General features: G+C 51.0%; 1 protein-coding gene across 7 annotated transcripts in view; it reads right to left on the reverse strand.

The window, feature by feature from the left end:
* Positions 1–14,464, reverse strand: part of PKNOX2 (PBX/knotted 1 homeobox 2) — a 307,718-nt gene that overhangs the window by 85,435 nt on the left and 207,819 nt on the right. For 6 of the 7 annotated variants that reach the window (XM_046016851.1, XM_046016855.1, XM_046016857.1 and 3 more), the window contains one exon: positions 8,382–8,486. The gene's annotated coding sequence lies outside the window, so the exon portion shown is untranslated. Of the gene's footprint in view, positions 1–8,381; positions 8,487–9,370; positions 9,385–14,464 lie in introns of those variants that run through there. The other variant, XM_046016856.1, reaches the window with a different exon arrangement.

Consider the following 14,464-nt stretch of genomic DNA (forward strand, 5'->3'; position numbering starts at 1 on the left):
AGCTGAGCAGAAACGCCCTATATCACCTTATGAAAGTTTTCCTCCGTGCTTTTTGCTGTGCATCTCATCTGCCTTTAAGGTCTCTGTATTACACTCTCGTGTCCTTTCCTTCATCAAAATTTTGCTCAAAACTCTACTCTTCCGTGAAGCAGAAGTGCAGCACGGAAGCGTGAACGATCACTGTGTGTGTTTCTGTGTCGTGGGGAATCTGCTTCCCACCCTCATGCCCCATCTCGCCCACCGAGCCCTGCGCTCCTTGGGACACAAGATCATAGCCCTTCCTCGCGTTTCCTTTTCAGGGGGCAGAAATCCTCTGCCGTACAATTTCACAAGCTCTATCTTCTTACGGGACTTGAATATGTACACAGTTACAATTTAATTTCTTTGGCTTACTGTTAAAATGTGAAAGGAACAAACAAGTCTGGAAAACAGAGCTCTTCCAATCCCAGCAGTCATGTACACCTCCGGGAGAGTGAGTTTGTGTCCGGGGAGCAAATTTTGAGGGGAGTGAGATGGTAAATGGACCCAATAACGGCTGCTATTTATGGAGTTTCCCGAGGCCCCAGGCATTTTGCTAAGTTTCTGATGCAGATAACCTTGTGTCTTTTTCCCAGCCACCGCCTGGTGTAAGCAGGAGGGCTGTGCCCATTCATGGGCGTGAAAACTGAGGCTTGGAGCCAATGAGGAAGTTTTCCAGTGTGACCCATGGTCTGCTGTCTGAGACTGAATGTTTAACCTACAAGTCTCAGGGTGGAGGAGGGCAATGCCAGAGGAGGAGTGAGCCCCCCAGCAGGTGGGAGAAGTACAGAAGAGGCAGGAGTGATTGTGGAGACAAGCTATCACCTGGGTCGTACCATCCAATACGCTTCCCCACGTCCCGGATTTCCGTGAATTCTATGATAGCCATCCACCCTGGGCATCAGCAGCCCCGTTAAGGCACGCAGGCTTCGTTAGCCCCTGTGGACGGAGGCCCCCCTCGGCAGCCCCTCCCGCCAGCCCCGGCGGCTTCGGACAGAGGCGCGGGTCCACAGTTATCTAAATATTTCATTACGGTTTGCTGCTGTTATTTCACAAAAGTGAGTGGAAGAGGGAACCCTGGTAGTGGTGCTGGCAACGAGAAGAAGCGGGGGTCTCATGCCCATCACGCCACGGAGACAAAGACGGGGAACAGGAAGCGTGCTGAAAGGGAGGCTCATCTCGGGTGCTGGGTGACTCAGTGGGTTAAGCCTCTACCTTCGGCTCAGGTCATGATCTCAGGGTCCTGGGATCGAGCCCCACATTGGGCTCTGCTTCCTTCGTCTCTCTGCCTGTCTCTCTGCCTATTTGTGATCTCTCTCTCCCTCTCAGTCAAATAAATAAATAAATCTTAAAAAAAAAGAGAGAGAGAGAGGCTCATCTTGAGTCTCCACCGTCAACTCGCTGGACTGGGGTTTCAGTCAGGAAGGGAGGGAACATAATTAAAGGACGCATATGAAATGACAGAAATCCGTGGGGGAAGGCTGCACCGAAGGGACGATGTGTAATGGGGAATTCTATCGTGTGCGTTAGCTGTCTGGGAGTCGGAGTCGGAGTCCAGGGACTTGTGCCGTGCAAAAGCGGGGCCAGCTAGGGCCCTGACCCCACACTCCGTGGTGCTGGGGCTGGGGCTCTGACTCACGGTAACTGGGATTCCGTCAGCGTCTCCTTCCTGTCAGCCAGGACTGGCCCTGCTGCGGCCCAGGTGGCCCCCCCCAGGGCGGGGTGGGCTGGAAGGGAGCGTGCAGTCCACAGGCCGTCTGCTCTCCATGGATGTCTCAGCTTGGACTTCTTTCCCCACCCACCCCTGGTTTTCCAGGGACCACCCACAGCTGCAGAGAAGTCCCTGTTCTGGAGGGAAGTGTGCCCATGACTCACAGGCTCAGAGGCACCTGGCTCCAGCTTTGGAAAGCCTGTCCAGTTGCACAGCGCTGGCTTTTCAAGTTGGGGCAGCCCATCCTTAGGGGGGTATCCCATCTCTTGTCATAGCTCCCCAAGTTCTAGCTTTCTCCCCTGGCAGAAGTCCCTTCCTGTGCATGCTCCTTCCCGCCTTCTTCCTCTCCCAGCCCGGATGGATTCTGGGTAGTGGTCCGAATGGGGGACCAGTTAGGACATCTCTGCAGGCCAGGGGCAGGGTTGTTACCCACAGCCTCCTGAGCAGGCAGCCGCTAAACAAAGTGCAGAGGACCAGAGCTGTGTTCTCCTTCCCACCGGCTCCTACCTGTCTCCCTGCCAAACCCAGCCCCTTCAAACCCCAGCCTTGGAAAGGGGGCTGTAGTTCTCAGTCTTCTAATAAGGAAAGCTTTAGTCATCTGCTGGCCCTTTCTGCTGCACTCAGGCACCGAGGAGAAGTGTTTCATATTAGCAGCAGACTCTTTGAATACTAGCGGCTTGTCTGAAAGTTAGAACTCACCTCGAACCTTAATTCTGCCTTTTTGGCAGTGCCAACTCGTGTTCTATCATTAAGCTCTCATGTCTGCCTTCGGTACAGAATCTTTGTGGACTTGACGTTCAAAATTGTGGCCCTTCCACTTTCCCCTCTTCTCTCTCCAGTAAGAGGGGATGCCACTTTCCATGGCACAGCAAGGACAGGAGATGCAAGAAGAGAGAAGATGGTGGACTCTGGCTCTTAGGGACCAATTAGGATGCTCTGACTTAGAACAGAGAATGATCTTCTGGGATCTGAGCCCTTGTGAACCTGGATCTTCCAGCGTCTGGCCCTCTCAGGGAAAAGGAATGAATCATCTTGGCTCCAGATCTAGAGGTTCTGTCCAGAGCAGGTTGGTCTGGGCAGTCAGGGGAGCTGCATGTGAGGTGTCTGTTCCCAGAGCCAGTCTCCGGGGTGGGGACGAGAAGCAAGTGGGGAATTATCATCCAAGATGCCTCCCCCAGGGTACAAGGTAGCCCAAGCTAGGGCAGATGCGAGCTATCTATTGGCAGGGACTTCTCATCTTTCCTCTCTTTTTAGGGCCCAGCTGTCTCAGATCAGAGCACCTGCTGTGCAGGATTGCGGAGGGAAGTCTGCTGTCTCTTTGTCCTGAGATTCATAAAAGTGAAAAAAAAAAGATCTCACTTAATGAGACACTTGCCATGGTCAGGATTATTTCACTAATGGGAGCTTTGTGTGGAGGTGAGCTGAGAAGGTATAGGGAGCAGAGATGAAGAGGAAAGGAGGCCCATTTAAGAACGATTGGGAAGGTCAAGGAGAGAGGTGCCCAAGGGGGACAGGCTGGGGTTGCTGAACCGATAAAAGGTTCAGGGAAATGTACGTCTCAGGAGGCTGGCCACTGTGGCTGCCCTACTGCCCACCTTCTGCCTTCCTCTCACTTCTCACTCTCAGCTTCTTCCCCAGTCCCAGGATGGGCAGGGACTCAAAGCTCCAGGGCAGATTGCCAGAGGACGACGCACAGAGTGGAAGCCTCCCAAACAGTCATGAGGTCTGACCTCTCTGTTCAAATGAGAAAACTTGTCCAGGTCCACGCAGTGAGTTGAAAATAGGGACCTAAGGAGAATCTAGGTCCCAAGCAACAACTTCAATAAGCATTAACTGAGCACCTACTATGCACCAGGCTCTGTGCTGGGCAATGGATGTTCCAGGAGCAAACAGAGACAAGTGAGCAGGATAAGCAAAGAAATAATGAAATGACCATTTCCCTGAGCTGAAGCAAGACAGATGACTTCAGATGGAAAGTGGTCCCAGGGTGTGAGCAGGGGTAATGAAAAAAAGAAAGGAGCACACAAAATCTCAAGCCTTAGCACACAGTGGTGACGTTTTTGAACTTGCAAAAGAAAAGCAAACTGAAAGTTTCCCTAAATTCTCGTTGCAAGATCAGAAATAGGAAGACGGTAAGATAACGTCTTTGAAACCTAAGAGGAACAGGTTTTGCACATGGGATTCTAAGCTCTATCAGAAGATCAATCAAGATTGAAGGCAAAATAAAGTCTGTTTTGGACATGTAAGAACTCAGAGTTTATTTCCCACTCATCCCTATTGAAATAGTTAGGGGTGGTATTTCAGTAAAACAGAGGAATTAGACGAAGAGAATAGTGTCCACGCAAGACATGGTGGCGGTCCAGCGTGAGCCAGTGGGAGGGAGCAAGCTGGAGGGGATGGGGGGGGGTAGGGTGGGGAACAGGTCGTACATGGCGGGGGTGCTCAGAAGATTCTCCTGCAGCGGCCAAGTTGTCATGACAGACAGTTCCATTTCCTTTCCCCTGGTCAAATCACACTGTTTAGTTCTGTGGTCAGATACCATTTCTCTCCTACAAGCTACCTGTACTAGGAATCTAGAGGGAGCTATAGTGAGACCGTACATCTTATAACTCTGTAAAGCTATTATTATCTGGACTACATATAACACAGAGTTCATGATATAAATCACTATGTGCTATACAATATATACATGTAATATATAGACACACTATATTCTATATAATACTATACATCAAACATAGTAGCAAATATGGTTTAATAAAAATGATCAAACTAAGCCAACTTGGAAGGGGAGAATACATGCTAATTTCCCCAGCTTGCATAGCAAGGAGTGACTAGATAAATACACACATTAAGAAAGAGGGATTTAAGTATATTACATAACACAACACAGGAAACACCAGCCACCAAATAACTAAAATCAGAGACTGTTAATTGCAGTTGACTTTGGGTCATTTGGACCTTGTGGGTAGAGGTAGGGAAAGAAGGGACCCTTTTTATTTATTCTATTTTATATCTCTTACACTGTTTTTCCCTCGTGTACCCTTTACTTCTAATTTAAAAAAAAACCCTAAAATAAATAATGAAACGTCCGCAGAGGAGAATACTAGGCGGTGGTTGAAAACAATGGAGTCAACCTGTTTTGACCTGGAAAGCTGTCCATTACAGAGCCTAGGTTACAAAAGTAAGTTTTTAGAACGGTATGTAAAACATGCTATGTAACAATGGTTTGCCTAAGCACCTGAACTAGTAAGATACCTTCCTTTCTGTGTTCTCCACCCTATGTCAAGGGGCCTGCTTTTGGAAGTCCTCCTTGTCTCGGATTTGTGTAAGATACGTCTCTGGTTTTGCCACAGGGAAGAGCTATTTTTTATCTGTTTCAAGTACCATATGTCAGTTTTTGATGATACGTGGTCAGCCCCAAGCCTGGCCTGGATGAGGCTGCTCAGGAGATGAAAGACTTTCCCATGGAAGCTTCTGGGGAAGGAGCATTGGAGCCTTACAGAGGTCAAGACTCAGAGAGCGCCTGGCCCACCTCCCTCATTTCACAGATAAAGGCACACAGGTGGGGCCTGAAAAAAGGTCATTTGGTTGAAGTCCCGTCCAGAAAAGGGGACTGGGCTGTTGAAAGCCAGAGTGGGGAGCCAGCCCCTGAGAAGTGGAAGGCGGGAACGGAGGCCTGAGGCCAAGGCTCTGCAGAGAATTCAATAGGGAGCTGGCCAGGGTGTGAGTGGAAGGGGGTGGGGGCATCCCCTTCAGGAGTTGCTCAGAGTGCAGATGGCTTGACTTGGAGGGGAGACGCGGCAAAATCAGACCAGACTGCCCTTCCTTAGTGTCCCTGGTGGCTGGAAATGGGGGCAGGAGGAAGCATGTTGGGGCTCCTGGGGAGGGGCCTGGTGAAGAGCTGAACTTTAAGGGACGTTTCTTGTGCCAGCTGCTGGATGAGATGCCTTCTCCTATATCATCTCATTTAATCCTCAAAGAAGACTTCTAAGGTAACTACGATTATCCCAATTGTGTAAAGACAGTGCTAGTTAGAAAACCCAAGTTACTGAACTTGCCCCAAACCTTACAGCCAAGGAAGAGCAGAGCTAGAATTTGAATCTGGATGTGTCTGGCTCCAAAGTCCCAGCCCAAGAGATCAGAGGGCTTCCTGAAATATAGGACAGCCAACTATAAGAGGAGACGTGTCCTTCCCCGACTGCGATGCAACTAATCCTGGTCCCTTCCCGTGTTCCCTTCCCTGCCTGTGTGATCAGTCCCTCTACCCAGTCCAGGAGTATCCAGGCACACTGGCCGGCTGGCTCCTGGGGACCAGGTGTTATGTTTGCTCTACAGGGCTCGGAAAATTCCCACCTCGGAGGGGACCAGCCGTGGAGCTCCCTTTCTCACAGCTGAGGACACAAGGTCCTGCTGTGTCAGCTCTCGGAAGGAGATGGGCTGAGATGTAGCGTGAGTGCAGGGAAGAGATGGAAGCCGGAGTGCCGAATTCTAGGTTTCGAGGTGCTCAGCCCCACACCTGTCCTCCACCAACCTCAAGGGCACACTGACGGCTCTTGTGGGCCCTCCGATGCTGCCCCTGCCTCGCCCTGTGTCTCCCTAGGTACCTCCGCCTCCACCGAGCCTCTGACTTCAGGGGGAGGCAGGCAAGCCCAGGAGAGTATGTCAGTTAGGGTTTGTCGTTGACACGTGGAGCTCATTAACGAGGCTTATTTTTAAATTGTAATTGCAAAATGTAAATGCTCCCCAAACTGATGTGTAATTGCTACCCCCTCCGCCCCAGCCCTTCCCCTCTGGTGCCAGCTTTGCAAGGAGAGAATTAGAAAATAAAAAGGGGGTGGATTATGTAAGCAAAACGATTTTAAAAAAAGAGCGAGAGAGCTAAGAATTTAAGTGAGACAGCTGGCGGCTCCTCTGATTACCACCCTTCCAGCATTAGCTGCAAAAATTGTCCTTGCCGACTGCACCAATCCCAGCAATGGTGTCCACTGCGTTTAGTCCCCAGAACAGACCAGACTGGCACTCAGCGAGATAGTCCGGAGGCAGTGGAGGGGTGGGGCGATGGGGGAGGCATGGGGAAGGAGAGGGAGAGGGATGTCAGAGGGCTCTATGATGTTGCTCTAAGTCATCCATGGAAACTTTTCATCCTATGGAAAGATGCGACCCTCGGCAGCCTTCCCTTCAGTCTAGCACAATGGAGGAGGCCAGAGCCACCTCCATTCTCCCAGGCTGGTCTGGCCTGTTCGGACTCGAGCTCCTGCAGTCTTGGCTTGGAGAGTAATTGGGCTCTCAGTACAATGGTCAGGCCCAGGAAAAGCCACTGGACTTGGCAGCGACACCTGTCCACGTGGGTTCACCGGGAGTTTCTGACCCTCTTTCTTTTCTCTCTCTCTATTTATTTATTTTTATCATCTTCCCATCTTCTTGAAGGCCTCACCACCACTATCGTCTGTAGCGATCTCTGTCCCAGAAATGGGCATTGCCGAACCCACACTTAGGGTGAAGACTTGACCTCCCTACATACGCCTTTTTCTCTTTTTCTCTGGCTTTTACCTCTAGGAGACATAGCAGGCTTCAGCATGCTCCCCACACCTCCCTACCCCTAAAACACAGAGGTCCCCAAATGGCCAGAAGGCACAGGAACCAGGACGAGCACTGGGGGCCAGTTCCGCCCATGTTCCCCCCGGAATACCTGTGGCCTGGCTAACTTGGGGAGCTGGCCCCAGGAACATTCACCTTTCTGTTCCAGTACTGTCTCCCTCTCCCTCTCTCCGGGGAAACCAGCTTTTGGCAGGTTTCCTACATCATCTCATTTATCATATGAGTGCCCTCAAAATGAAATGACTGCCCCCAAAATGAAAGCTGATGACCCGTAAGGTCACGGTAGCCCTGAGACAGCAGGGAAATTTACACGAAGTCCTGGGCAGCGTCCTTTGGAGTCGGGGCCCAGCCTCACCACAACAGATCCAGTCCTTACCATGAGTACTGGCAAGAAAGAAGGGTTGTTTTGGATAACTGGATTTCTAAATCCCTGCCTATACTGGTACTTAACGTCTTTGAGATCATGAAGTTACTTAAGGGGATTTAAAAAACCCTATCTGATAAGAGGATTAAATGAGAGTCTCCATTCAAAATGCCTTATAGGTTCTAAAGAACTCTTTCTCAGAGTTCCTCAGAAACACCTGGGATGCAGTTTCCTCCGTGTTCATCAAAAACACTTGGGGTGCAGATTCCTGGTCTTAACCGCGGCTTAGAAGAGCAGACTCTCTGGAGCAAGGCCCAGGTAGTGCCTCTTAACAAAGACCCCCAGGCGATTCGTAGGTGATAACGCTTGCTCCAGAAGGTTATACGAAGACAGTTATGGTCACGGTGGATGGAAGCAGCAGCCCAACCATCTGCGCCCACAACGCTTCATTGTTCCCAGACTACGGAGAAGAAAAGAGAGGGGCGCAGGGATGAGACACAGCTCTGGCCCTGTCCTCAAGGAGCTGAAGAGGAAAGACGTAAAAAACAATACAGTATTGTGGGTTCCCAGCTTGTATAAGCTACGAGCCAGCTAATGTGATGGGCAGCTTCTCGAAGTTTCCAGAAGAAAAGATCATCTGCCTGCAGGGTTTACCTATGTATTTAAGGATGGAGAAGCATTTCTTACTGTTTGGGTGATCCTGGCGACCGAGGATGGCCCTCAGGAGACTCACTCCCTCTTCTCACTCCCAGCTGGGCCAGAAACTCTTCCTGTCAGCTAGCGCCGAAGCACCTGTAAAAAAGGGCAGAGCAGCTTTCAGAAGGGATTAGAGGCCCCGGGTGCTCAGAAACCAAGGGGCACCTGCTCTGGCTCTGAGGGATGTGTGCCAGCTCCTCCACAGAACCCCTTGACATGTTTACGATGCCAGTTTCTCTCCTCAGTGGGGCTGCTCAGGCCCACCGAGTCATTCGAGAGCCCACATCCTTGTCACACACAGTTGCAGCACGCTGTGGTCACCCGCCTGGTTTACTGATATCAGCTGTACACGTGGCCCTCTCTCCCCGAGAGTGCGGGCAAGGCTCTGAGGGATTCTGGGCCCCAGTTAGTGCGGAGCTACCTACTTGTTTGAAACTGTAGGAAACTCAAAGGAAGAGTAGCCGTCATGTTCAGATGGGTGGCTGAGTGTCGGGCCCTTTTCCAGCGGCAGGCTTTGGCTGGGGTTCTGGGGAGATGTTAATGGATGGGGGGAAGGGGACCTGTGGGCAGCAGGGAGGAAGAATCAGGAGGGCAATGGACCCCAAGCAGAGATGGGCAGTGAAGGACAGCCTTGGCTTCAAGTCGGCTCTGGCTGGACTACTTACTGATTTATTTTTAGATCGAAGTGAATTATTTTTGTTCTCAGTATTTGAAATGAACCAAGATGTCCAGAAACCAAGGTCGGTGGTCTGCACTGTTCTAAGGCCTGGCCTGACACTTCCCAGACACACACATTGGTTTTCTCCTCATGGATTGAATTGCTAATTTAACCCCAAGGAGGCTACCGTTAGATGGCAGGGTCACGGGAGGGAGAAGGGAGGAGGGTGCTTGATGCCTGGGGTGCATTTGCAGGGCAGCTTAGGGGAGCGCTTCCAGCCAAGAGCCCCAGCCTTGCAACTAGAGGTAAATGCATCTTTAACATTCACAGTTCCTTCCTAGTTAACACCATCTTAGTCTCCTTGTAAAAACACATTTGCACCTCAGTAAAGAATGTAATTAACCAGTGACATGACAACAGGAGGAGCTAAACAGTGGCCTGGGCTTGGAACTGCAGTGGGGAAACTGTGTGCGCACGCGCACGTGCCTGTGTGCTCACCAACACAGGCACCTTGGGGCTGGGGGTGGCAGAGACACAGCATCCGGTCCTGACGGGGTATGAATTCTTGCCTTCAGGAAAGAGTGAGCTGGGGTATGCTAGGAGGATGGGATGAGCTGAGAGAATCTTCCAAGATCGGGAGGTTGGTCAATGAATTTCCATTAACAAAAGCTTCCTGGGTTAACACCAACCCTCTGCTCACACCCCAGACTCCTCCCAAGAGGAGCTGAGGAATAGAGACACATTCAGAGCCACAAGAGGGGCAGGTGCCCCCCTCCCCCGCCCGCCCCGGCCCCATCCCCTGGCCAGGGCCAGTCCTGGGGCAACCACACAGAGAGGTCCAAGGCATCAGGACCAACCGAGGAAGAGTATGTCCTGAGCACCAGATTACTCTTGTCTCACTCCCCACACCCCCAGCCTGTTTCTTCTCCCTGGGGCTGTGGGTGAATTCTGTGAATGGCTCCCAGTGGTCTATCCCCCACCCCCGGGGCAGCAAACCCAGGAGAAGTGTCCTGTACATTTCACTCTGCCACCACTTCCCATCCCTTTCCCATCAGGGCAAGAAGATGGTTTTCCTTCCTTTCCATGCCCAGTGACACAACCAAGCATGGGCCCTGTCCCTGGCGATGCCTGCCAGGCCCCTCGTCACCCCACAGTTCACCTCTCTGGCTTGTCAGCTGCCTCCAGACTGAGCTTCCCAGGCAGACGCCCTCATTCTGCACCAATCCCGAGCCCCATACAAGGCAGGACCTCACTACCCCTCAGGGGTTTGCTGCCATGTCAGCTCCTGCCCCAGAACTTCCAGGGACTCCCTGCTCACAGAAGACACCAGAGAGGTTCACTGATGGCACTTTACCAAGTGCAGCCTTCAGAGTGCCTGAAGTCTGGCCCCAAACCGCCCTGCCCGACTCCTCTCCATTACCCACACAGTCTCTCAACCCTCCACCCAAACACTAGCATTTTCCATTCTCCAAACCCGTCCCACAGCTTCCCACTTCTCCTGTGGCCCCAGTTCTGTATTTCTATGCGACAGGACCTCAGCGATTCTTCACTATTCAACTGAAACATTCTGGTTCTTTCCTCTAGAACCACAAGTAATTTTACCTCCTCTGTGTTTCCAAGTAACACGCTGTTTATCATTCGCTGGAAGCTTTTGCCGCATTCTGTTCCATGCTATAGTTATCTTATGTATTTTTCATCTCTTTCCAAACTGTAAGCTCTTCATGGGCAGAGACTGTCTTATCCCTGTAATTTCTCAGTTTACCAAAAACTTGCACATGTAGTGTCTCCTTTAACTCTTAAAGCAACCTCTAAAGGTCATTATTTTAATACAACTTCATTTCCATTACCACTACAAAACAATATATGTGGATTAGGACAAAACAGATAAATAAGAGGGAGAAACTATAAGTTAGTTGTAATCCCACAATACAAAGATAACCACAGTTAATATGCAGAACAAAACTCTTCTTCCTTAGAAACAGTATCATATTATATAGGCTGTTCTGTAGTCAGTTTTTTATATTTGTAACATACAAACACCTTTGCATATAAGGAAAATAGGCATTATAATCTTAGTGGCTAAATGGCATTCCATTTATGGATGTACTATACTTATTCAGCCAGATTTCTATCAGTTGTTTCTAGATTATTTCCAGTTTTTGCTATCATAAGTAACATCCAAACTTATAGCTGAATTGTGCCCCAGAACTTGATCATTGTCTTAGAATAAGCTTCTAGACGTGGAACTGCCAAATCCAAAGGTATGTTCACATTTAAAAATTTTTTACAAAATGGGGCACCTGGGTGGCTCAGTGGGTTAAAGCCTCTGCCTTCGGCTCAGGTCGTGATCCCAGGGTCCTGGGATCGAGCCCCACATTGGGCTCTCTGCTTGGCAGTGAGCCTGCTTCCCCCCTCTCTCTCTCTGCCTGCCTCTCTGCCTACTTGTGATCTCTGTCAAATAAATAAATAAAATCTTTAAAAAAAAATTAAAAACAATTTTTTTTTACAAATTACTTACAGGAAGGTCACACCAATTTACATCCTATCTGCAATGTACAGGAGATTCCTTTTTCTTTCCAGGTGGTTGTTCCCATTTTACAGATGTGGATAATGAGGCTTAGGAAGGTCGGGTCCTGGGCTTGCCTCAAAAAAACAGCCAGCAAGTGGCATGTCTTCCATTCCAGACATTGACAGTTTGTGATTCCAGCCTCCCTCCTTGTCTTTGCTCTTGTATTTCTTACCCATCCAAAGGGAGTGCTTGTGGTACTAAGTGCTGAGTAAACGTTGCTGCCAGAAGAAAACAGGAGGATGTGCCCTGAGTTGTCAGGTGGGCCTTTCTTGGGAGCTCTGCGGGTGTCAGCCTTTCCTGCCTCATTTCCCAGGTGTCTGGGGCCAACTTGGCAGATGAAAGCTCTGTTCTTGGGAGCTTTTTACGCTTCCTTCCTGCCCTCTGCCACCCCTCTGGGCAGGGGAACATTGCTTCAATTGAGCCTCCATGTATTATGAACCTACTGAGTACTGAGGTTTGGGCATAAAAGATTACGCGCACACGCACACGCACACACATTCTCCCTGTCTTGGAGGTGCTCACAGTCTAGATAATAAGGAAACAATTGTACCCTCCAATGTGTGGCGGCTGCTGCTTCTGGCTCTCGGCCACACCACCCCCTCCTCCGCCAAAGTCCACAGTGGCAGGCGTGGGGAGAGAGAGGGTCTGGGTCAGGGCGAGGAAGGGTGCAAGCCTTGCCTGCTGGCTCCTTCAGCCTCTAATTGTGTCCTTTCTTTTTCCTTTTTTTTTTTTTTTAAAGGTTTTATTTATTTGTTTGTCAGAGAGAGAGAGAACAAGAAGAGCACAAGCAGGGGGAGTGGCAGGCAGAGGGAGAAGCAGGCTCTCCGCTGAGCAGAGAGCCTGACGTGGGACTCCATCCCAGGACCCTGAGATCATGACCCAAGCCGAAGGCAGACGCTTAACTGACTGAGCCACCCAGGCTCAGTCGGAGCTCCTTCTCCATGTCCTGGTGCCAGCCACGTGATTTTCTGTCTTGTCTTTCTGCTCAAGCTTTACCTCTGCCCCCAGACGCCACCCTGAACGTGGCATTAAGGCTCCAGAGCCCCTCAGACAGGACCCACGTGATATTACAGAAGAGAAGCTGGCCTGCCCCCATGCAGGCACTAGTCAGGACCCATCTTAGGGAGGAGGGATGGTCTGAGGCGACACCCGCATGCCCCCACGCCAGGCACCGCTTCAGGGTTGCAACATACACGGATTTCTCCTTTCCCGAAACTGACAACTACCTGCTTCCCAACCGCCTGGAGAAAGCTTCCAGGCAGAAATTCAGCTTGTAATCTCCGTTCTGTCACTGCCAGCGACTGCTCTGAGCATAAGGAGGGCAACGCACATGACGGAGAGTGCTGAGGAGGAGAGATAGTCTGGAGCTGGGGGCGTGGGGAGGAGACTGGCCACCCGTCCTAGCCGGGCATGCTGTCCCTCCACACTCATGCCTCCCTTGCCTGAGGGAGGGGCCGGAGTGTGCCTTTTTCCATCTTGGCCAGAGAAACACACCACCCTCCCTCTTGGGGTCCTGAGAAATCCCTCTCCTCTGGAGGCTACTGTGCGGCCTGCAACACTACTGCCCTGGGCGCGGGACTTAGGCTTACTTAACAGGCAGCCTGGGCAGACAGAAACAGACAGAGATGGATGGATGGGAAGGCGGGGACCCTACGTGACCTGATGGCCCAGATGTTGCAGGGACAAAGGCGGAGGCAGGAGTGTCATCTTGAAGATGAAGTCCCATCTGTCCCTACAAGATCTCCGGGAGATCCAGCAGCCTCCATCCCTGGTTCTCTGGCTCTCGTCAGGCCCTTCCCTGCCTTTCCAAGCTTTAAACCAGGCCACCCTCTGACAAGGACAGGCAGGCTTCCCCAGAGAACACCTTTGCCTGTTTTGCCAGCGCATACCTTTTGCAGGTGACCAGCACAAGGGTGAGCCCTGGGCCTCTGAAATCTCTGGCCAGAGGCCCATTTTCTGCCCACTCTGAAAAAGCTGCCCCATCCTTTATCTAAAAAGACAAAAAATGCAAAAAATATCAGAGTCACTGTCTCCTTTGGCCTAAGAGCCTTGAAAGAGCCTGTTCCCACCCTGGAGCCCACCCCAGGGCCTGTTCTGGCCCGAGTGTGGTGATGGAAGGACCCTCAGGCACCTCTCCCAGGGCAGACATCTGTGAGTGTCCAAGGCCACTCTCACTGCCTTGTGGGGTGAGCAAGTCAAGGAAGCATGGCAGCTCGCTCCAGCCTGGCCATGGTTGCTAGGTGGGTCCAACCCTTCACCCTCTGAATTCTGCTCCATCATCACCGTCACCACCTTCACCCTCAGTCTTCATCATCGTACACAGAAGCCTGGGCCTGACAGTGGGATCTCATTCTCTGACTGCTCTAGCTGTTGTATATGTGCTGCCGAAGCGAGCACAACTGCTCTAGCTGTTGAAGCCACCCGTCCCCGCGAAAGCCTCACGGATCTGCAGAGTGACAAGGCTGGTCTCAGAGAGACTGGATTCCCATCCTTTAGGAAGAGAGGGCCTCCTTGGAAGCTAAGATGATTTAAAGACTTGTTTATACTGGTTCTCTCCTGCTCAAAAATCTATAATGTCTTGCCAGGGCCTAAGAAGATAATATTAGAATTTCTTAGCTTCCATTTGGCCCCCATAATCAGACCAAACCTACCTCTCTTATCGAATCCCCAACCCAATGGTTGGGTTGATCTTCCAACCCAACCATTTCTCCAGTCAGGCTAGGCTGCCATTGTCTCATGACCTAGCGCATACCATGTCTGAGCCCTGTGCCCTCCAGAAGGGCCTTGTGCTCTCCTTTCCTCTCTGCTCTCCAGCTCCATTAAGGTCCTGCACTTGGGTCCCTTTTC

This window comes from Meles meles, chromosome 8 (genome assembly GCF_922984935.1).
Source record: "Meles meles chromosome 8, mMelMel3.1 paternal haplotype, whole genome shotgun sequence".
Lineage (NCBI taxonomy): Eukaryota > Metazoa > Chordata > Mammalia > Carnivora > Mustelidae > Meles > Meles meles.